This window comes from Pteropus alecto, unplaced genomic scaffold, assembly GCF_000325575.1.
Source record: "Pteropus alecto unplaced genomic scaffold, ASM32557v1 scaffold76, whole genome shotgun sequence".
Taxonomy (NCBI): Eukaryota; Metazoa; Chordata; class Mammalia; order Chiroptera; family Pteropodidae; genus Pteropus; species Pteropus alecto.
In genome coordinates, this window is record NW_006443138.1 from 8,407,855 (window position 1) to 8,416,262 (window position 8,408).

Consider the following 8,408-nt stretch of genomic DNA (forward strand, 5'->3'; position numbering starts at 1 on the left):
GCGGCAGCCCCAACGGCAATGGGGCAGTGAGCCACCCCACATCATGCAGCACTGCTGCAAGATCATGTCGCTGCTGTTCTACGGGCTGACCCAGAGAACCCAGACAACAACCGATTCATCCTCTCCAAGAGACCGTCGTTTGTTGATGTGGCAACCTGATAACTTCGACAAGAACTGGGGGTGGCGTGCGGGATAGCGTACCCTGGCAAGTACTTTGACAAGGCCAGCTACCGGGTGTGCTGCCTCATGGGAGATAATGAGTCTTCGGAAGACTCATTCTGGGAGGCGCTGGCCTTCAGTTCACACTGCAGTCTGGATGACCTCGTGGCCACCTTCCATGTGAACTGCCTGGGCCACGGCGGTGCCCTCCCGTTGACCACTGCACAGACATCTATCAGAAGCACTGCGAAGCCTTTGGGTGGAATACGTAAGTGGTGGATGGCTACGAGGTGAGGCACTGTGCCAGGTGTTCTGCCAAGCAATTCAAGTGAAGAACAAGCCCACTGCTGCAGTCACCAAGGCCTGCAAGGGCTGGGGCATTCCAAACGTTGAGAACGCAGAAAATTGTCATGGAGCCAGTGCCAAAAGAAAAAGCAGATGCAATTATCAAACCAATTGAGAGCTAGATACAAACCAATGGGAATCTCCAACCAAAATCCCTTATTGAAGACTGGACTCAAATCAACATCATGGACATAGAGATGACCCCTCCACCTGCTTACAAAGTTGGTGACAAGTTAGCTACTCACAAAGCATGTGGTTTGGCTCTGGCTAAGCTGGGCCACGCAAATGGTAGTCATTTGTGATAGTGACACCACTAACTCCACCTTCTTGAGGTATTCAAGAAGAAGCACCCTTCATCGAATGTTTTTATGGCTGACCAAAATATAGTGGGCGTGGCTCTGGGATGCACCACCCACCGTGGGACCGTTGACCCGAGCATTTGATTAGATCCAGGTGAGAGCCATCGCTCAAACCAATATCGACCTTATTAGGTGCCACTGAGGGTGATCTGTTGGTGAAGACGGCCCCTCCCAGATGGCCCTGGAGGCTCTGGCCATGTTCCAAGCCTCTCCCAACTGCACCATTTTCTAACCAAGTGACACCGTCTCCACGGAGCATGCTATGTTCTTGATGGCCAATATCAAGGAAATGTGCTACATTGGACCAGCCAACCAGAAATTGTCATTATTTATGCTGCACAAGAAAGTTTTGAGATTGGACAGGTGAAGTTTGTCTGCCACAGTGTTAACAGCAAGGTCACAGTTATTGGAGTTGGAGCTACTTTGCATGAAATGTTAGCAGCTGCTGAGGATCTTTCCAAGCAAGATATTTCTATCTGGGTCATTGACCTATTTATGGTTAAATCTCTCCATGCTGCCGCCATCATCTCCGATGCAAAATCCACAGGTGGCTTGATTATCACAATGGAGGATCACCACCCAGAAGGTGGCATCAGAGAGGCAGTCTGTACAGCTGTTTCCGTGGAGCCCAGCATCCTGGACCCTCAACTAGCAGTGCCACTGGGCAGCCCAGGGAGCTGCTGGATATGTTTGGAATTCGTGCCAGACATATTATAGTGGCTGTGAAATGCATTTCAATGAACTAAAATAACTGTTGGCTTTGCTCTTAAAAGACTGGCTTTTTTACTGTACATTTATGTTTATTGCCAAACCATCATTTAAATCTATACTGTTTGTGCTTCTTAAAAGCAAAGCAAGTTAACTACCGTCCTGTTAAGCCATAAGTAAATATACAAGTGTAACCTTCATCTTTGAGTCGTTAAAATGGATTAAAAGATCTTAAGTGACAGAATAGCTAACAAAACAACCACCTAATATCAAGTTTTCTGATGAGACTGCAGATATCTGGGCTGGGGTTCAACGTAGGGTAATTGTTTCTTAAAAGTATGTATTTTCCTCTTAAGTAAAGAAAATGTGAACCATCTGGGTTGTGCAGCACTGCTGTTCCAGGTCGAGAATTCATGCACTACCATTCTACCTGCAGCTTCCTGGGTACTGTGTGACTGCTGTTGCTCTAGAATTTCCTTTGGTGTTTTGCCTTCACCTACCCTCTTACAGTGCAGAGGCTGAGCAGCGGCAGTGAAAGCCGTTAGGGTGTCCTGTGCTGCTCATGGGAGAGGATACAACTAGTTCTAGTCTCCACACTGTACTCTTTTGTGTGGTCTCAGAAATGTCTCATTTGCCCAGTGACCCGACTATACCATTAGCTAAGAATACTAGTTAATGTTAATAAAGCATTTAAAAACCATATATGGCATAAGTATTATTGTGGACTGAATTGGGTCCTTCTCAAATTCGTATGTTGAAGTCCTAACCCCCAGTACCGCTGAATGTGACTGTATTTGGAGAAAAGATCTTCAAAGAGGTTATTAAGATTAAGTGAGCTCATTACAGTGAGCCCTGATCCAATATGACCTGTGTCTTTATAAGAGGAGATTAGGACACACAGAGGGAAGACCATGTGATGACATGAGTAGACGGCCTTCCACAAGCCAAGAAGAGAGGTCTCAGAAGAAACTAACCCTGCCAACACCTTGAGCTCAGATTTCTAGTCTCTGGAACTGTGAGAAAATAAATTTCTATTGTTTAAGCACCTAGTCTGTACTTCGTTATGGCGGCCCAATCAAACTAATGCAAATATTATTTTTAAATCACATTTAAGATAACAAACCTTTGCAAGTTACACATTTTTAACAGTAAGTTCCCTTCTACTATACCATTTATAGGATTCAATACATGAAATATAGTATTGATAATATAAAAGTTTCACACTTTCTAGTACATGAGAGAGTAATTTTCTCAGATCCACAGCAATTCATTTACATGTTATTTCCTTCAGCTTTTTCATTTGTCAAAGAGATCAGAGTAAAAAAATATTTTTCTAAGGTTCTCTAGCTCTAAAAATCTGACTCTATGTTTGTGTCCAATGACAGAGTTAAGCATTGTTTTGAGCACTCACCCTGGCACACACAAAAATGCATTAAAATATGGTGAATGTTTCAGATGCTTATTGTCTTTTTAAAAAATTGAACTCTTTTCCTTCTTCTGCTAACGAGAACAGCCCGAGTAGTGTACAGGTGGCAGCTTTCATTACATTAAACAGGGAGCAAAGGTAGGAATGCGATAGAAAGACCAAATCTTAAGCAACGAGAGTCAAAGTTGACCTAACAATGACACAAGAAAGAGGATTATTCAGGACATGAAGGGCAAAAGTGATTTCAGCCTGGTTTAACATGAATCACTTTAAATATGTGACACCAAATTATAAGTTACTGGTTTAAATGAATAGTCATTGAACATTCACTGAAAACAATGAAGGGGGTCTTGTTTTCCTTATCTCAATTTCACTTACCACCTTCCTCAGTGACAAGTAGGATGTCCAAGCTAAAGAGAAGATAAAAATAAGTCCTTTGAAATGACTCCCAAGGTGTACTGGATGTTGTCACCTGAATTAGCTCAGCACAAAGACCATCACCTTACCTTCAGCTATTCCATAATATTTATAATTCCTCAAACACATTATGCAGGGTTTCATACTGGGTGTCTTTAGATACACAGGCCCCTCTGTATCTGGTTATTGCATACTCATCCTTAAAAATTCACCTTGAGCCATCCTCCTCCAGGAAGTTTTCTCTTACCCATATGAATTAGTTTATATGTGTCACAGCAAATTTTATATTGAATTCTAATTGGTAGATTTATTTATCTATCACCTTCTCTATCAACTTCAAACAAGACAGCAAAATGTCAGCAATAAAGTAGGCAGTAGGTATTAGGAGATACTGTCACATAACATTAAAGAGTAGAAGTTCCGATATCATTTCATACCAGCTCTATGCGGTATGTGCCTAGTGGGCACATCATTTACCCTCTTGGTACTTCAATTTCATCGTTTGTAAAGTTTGAAAAGCCTGGCTCATAGTAAACACTCAAGAACTATTATGGTAGTTTTGGATATCTATATCTATGTTTATGTCGGTATCTATATTGACGTCTATGTCTATGTATCGGCCTAGGGTAGAGCAGAGCCTAAACCCTGTTGTCACTCTTCCTGCAGGTGTGTCTGTAAGCTGCTCCCTTAGTAGGGCTGTAATCTCTCAGAAATGCACTCTAGAAGCCAGTTTTAGTTGTTTATCAAATACTCTTAAAAGTAAATATGCTCAATAGATACATAAAATGTTACAGATTTGAAAAAGACCCGAAGACAAACTTAATTTATTCACCCAGTACACACCAATAGAGACTTACTGTTAATTTATGGCTAGAGTGATTATACTCGCAGTTTGCTTGGGATAGTCCCAGTCTATGTCTCTCATTACAGTATAATTATTAATTGTGCCTTATTTTATTCTCAGAAGTATCCTGATTTGGACAACTAATTATATGACCACTCTATTTGTGGCTCATGAACATTTTAACTGATCACGGTGTTTTTTCTGATTGACCAGTGCCCATGCAATACCAATTGTTACATGTTTTTAATATCAGCTATACTTATAAGGTAATTAAAACATAGAGAGGTGATATGATTTCTTTTCCTACAAATTTAATTAAATGCAAATATATTAAGTCCTTAGGATAAGAAAAATGGGAAGGATAAGATAGGAAAGAGCCTAATTCACCCCCCAAGTATTACCTGAAATAGAAGGAAACCTGGGCATGTCTGAGTCCCACTGGTGATTCTTTCCTCAGTTCCACCCTCTCCAACCCCTCTCTCTCGCCTGAGCCATCTCTCTTTCCTAGTTTCTTTCAGGTACATTCAATGTTGAGAATATTTGTTCCTTACTTTCTCCCCTTTCTATCCCCATGGAAACTGAAGCTACTAATTGGGTCATGCCTAGTTATCATAGACAGTTTTTGTTCAAAAGTGGAAATTCTAGCGATTGTTCTTTATATGAACATCTTCTACTGGTTTGCAGATGATGTAACTAGAAATGTCTTCTATTTGGCCAGCCATAGAGTTTCTTCAGAGTACATTTCCTTGGAAGGCAGATTAAAGAAATCAAGTTTGTAGTAAAGAAAGCATTATCCTTGCCACATTTGTAAGTCTGACCTCCTTAGACTAAAAGGATAATGAGAATCGTACCATTTAATCACTTGGCAAGGAGGAACAGTTTCTGCCACAGAATTTCTAATGGAATTAATGCCAATTGAATTCACATGGTAAGAAAAGCTGTGCATATATGCAGAATAACGTGCTTTCCAAAAAATGACATGATCTTGAAGTAGAGTTTTTTGTTTTGTTTTGTTTTGTTTTACCTTCACTAGGAGTTTTAAGAGTTATGGGATCTAGAGTAGTGAGTAGCCATTGGTGTTAATTCCATGATATCTACAGATAAAGATAGAGCTGTAGTGATTCAGGTTGGAGCTTAACTAAGTAATTTTATCACTAATAAAGACAGTTCTTAAAACGTCACTCATCTCTATTTATTGCCACTCATAGAAAGTAACTTCTGACAAACACAGTGGAATCTAGAGTAGCAGAGGGGAGGGGAGATTGAATAGTGATGAATGAACCTACGTAAAAATAATACTAATAATACCGTATATTTTGTACTTACGACATGTATTGGTAAACTATTTAATTCAGTCTCCATTCCAAAACTGAAGGAGAATCTATGTGTAAAACAGTTGCTTCATGGTACAGCGAAGTTTGATGTCAGACAAATGGCATACTAAGAAGCACATGATGAAAGGTTTTGCTTTGAAATAAACAAAGTGTCAGGCACTGCTGTGATTACAAAAGTCTGTGAAACCAAATCAAGTGTAATAATGTTTCACTATCATGCTTCCTAAACTAGGATAGTGATGTAGTTATGGGATTACTTAAAAAGACTTCTCAATAGCCCTAGCCAATATTCACAGGTTGAAATTTCAAAATGTATTCAACAATTAAACGAAGGAATTTTTGTTTATCTCCCAATGCATTGGTTTCCAAAGTATTCTTTGGAGGATGTATGTCTTAGATCGGTGCTATTTACAGTTGTCAATGTGCGAACTATTTCCTACTGGTTTATTATGAGATAAAGAGCTTACATCAGAATATAAATCAACATACTGCTTCTTTTACTGAGAACATCTTGCAACCAAAAAGAAAAAAAAGTCAGTTGAATTAAGCAGTATGTTCAATGAAGAAATTGGTCTATATTCTGGCGCTAGCTTCTTATTTTATTGCAAATAGTAGCAACGTTTGTGGACTGACAGTAGTTTACACAATACAGTTTGAGTAGCCTGATGTAAGTTTTCCATGTCAGTTAGAAATTATATCCAACTGCTAATAACAAAGACCTAATTATAGAAACTTAAGTAAATCGGAGAATTCTCTCACAGAAAAGATATGAGAGACTGTATGGGACTCGTATGTCTATCATAAGCTGAGTTCTAAATCATAAGGTTGGGTGGGCCCAGCAGCATTCCATAAGATGCAAATGGTACATCTGAGATCAGGTGCTATCAGGACTGCAGGTAAGTGGTGTCACAGAATGTGTGACTTCAGATCTCATATAGCATTGTCAGGGTCAAAGAATGCACTTAAAAGCAAAGGAAATTAGACAGCAGGCACCTGATCATGGGATTTACTGTCTAAATATAAAAATGCTTAAACTTTCTACTGCTTACTGGACCAATCCACATGGATATCTGATACTACTTGATCTATAATTCTATCTGCATTGTCTAGTTTTCTAAAGCCTTTCTCTGATGATTCATGCCTCAGCCAAGGTTCTCTCTCCAATGCTTCACTTTAATTTTCATTGTCCTTTTCTGAACACAGTTAAGGTATCCGTTTTCATTATTTCTCTCTTCTTTTCATGTCTTATCTTACTCTCATGGAATCTTGCCCTTGCTATATACAATACAGTTCTTGGAATCTATGTCCCAACATAATGTTGCCAGCAGCATTGAGTTATACCAATATTCTTTTGAGTCTTCTAACAGCTAAAAATTAAAACTAAAAAGTATGTTAAGACAAATAGTACCTCTAGCAGGTTTGCAGTAGCAAAATAAGAATCGGGTTGATGTAACATACTGGGAAATTTTTTTTCCATGCCTAGTTCTGCAATCCCTCTAAATAATCGTTCTCTCTTTAATTAATAAAACTATTTTTACCTTTAAAAGATCCTTTATCTGCTTCTACAAAATATAGGCAAGATCATATTTGGTTACCTTTGATTTTTGCATCTTCTCTTTATCTTATGTTTTCTATTTAAATATGTTGAAATCGGATAAATATTTTATACTGGCATTAAATGCAATTTCCCCAGTATCCTAACCATGTGAACACAAGTCAACCAGTTCCTCAATATTCACAAATTCACTTATAAAACAAGTTCATAGTGGTGTCATTTATCAATATCAACTACTATCTGCTCCCAAAAAAGAAATTCTACATGTTTTCTCTAGCCCCCCTTTTCTATGCCTCTTATTCATATTCCCATTGCCATATTCTATTTTATTCAGTTTAAAACATCACAGTGTCTCTTTACCCATGCAACATTGTCTTCTCATTTCTGTATTGTGCACTTTTTTTTTTCTTTTAATAAAACCTTGGCCTGCTTAGCTGTATTCCTGGAACATCAAGCCAGGAGTTCTTATTATTTTTTTCCAGTCATTTCTTCCAAAATATATCACATATTACTTTACTCTTGAAACTTACATCATCTTCTTTCATCCCTAGCAAAAAATGCCTACAAATATGCCACTTGGAGTAATTCTTCATTATATGATAATCAAAATTCCCATAAGAAAATTCCATGTAGCCCATGATGATTTATCTTTTGAGTCTTTTTCTGACAATAAAAAGTTGCTGAAACAATTCTGTGATGTCTGTTTCATGGCTTCAGACTGATTTTCCCTTTTCCATTTCAGCCTTCCCTTTCTTTACTTAGATCTCAAGAGGAACAGGAGGCCCCTCCCCCCACCCCCCCCAAAAAACCTTATGTCCCAATAACAGATAAACCTTAAAAACCTCATCTAATCTTATTTTTTCCTTTATTCTCTTTTTCAAAGTATTAATTCACCCTCTCTCAGATTGTTTCACTGAATATGAAACCTTCCCTCACTCCCCTGACTTCCATTGTTTGCATCTAAAATGCAGAATACACTGCTGTAATAATAGTGCTAGATGTGTGTGTGCGTGCGTGTGTGTGTGTGCACGCAGATGATCGCTTTGACTCAGTTAAAGATCTACTTCTTTTGCATTACACTTTCTGCCTATAGAAATGCTGGAAATGCAACTATTTCCAAATTAATGCTTGAGGAATTTATTAAATGGGTCATTATCCATTTATCTAACACTTATTGAACACCTCTTCAGTGTCATCCACTGTGATAGCTGCTCAGTCAAATGGTCCCAACTCTCCCAACTCCTTATAGCTCATAGTCTGG

At 38.8% G+C, this 8,408-nt stretch overlaps 1 pseudogene; it reads left to right on the top strand.

The window, feature by feature from the left end:
- The window catches only part of LOC102896395, a 10,815-nt pseudogene extending 9,206 nt beyond the window's left edge, over nt 1-1,609 (top strand).
- Nucleotides 1,610-8,408: the final 6,799 nt, after the last annotated feature.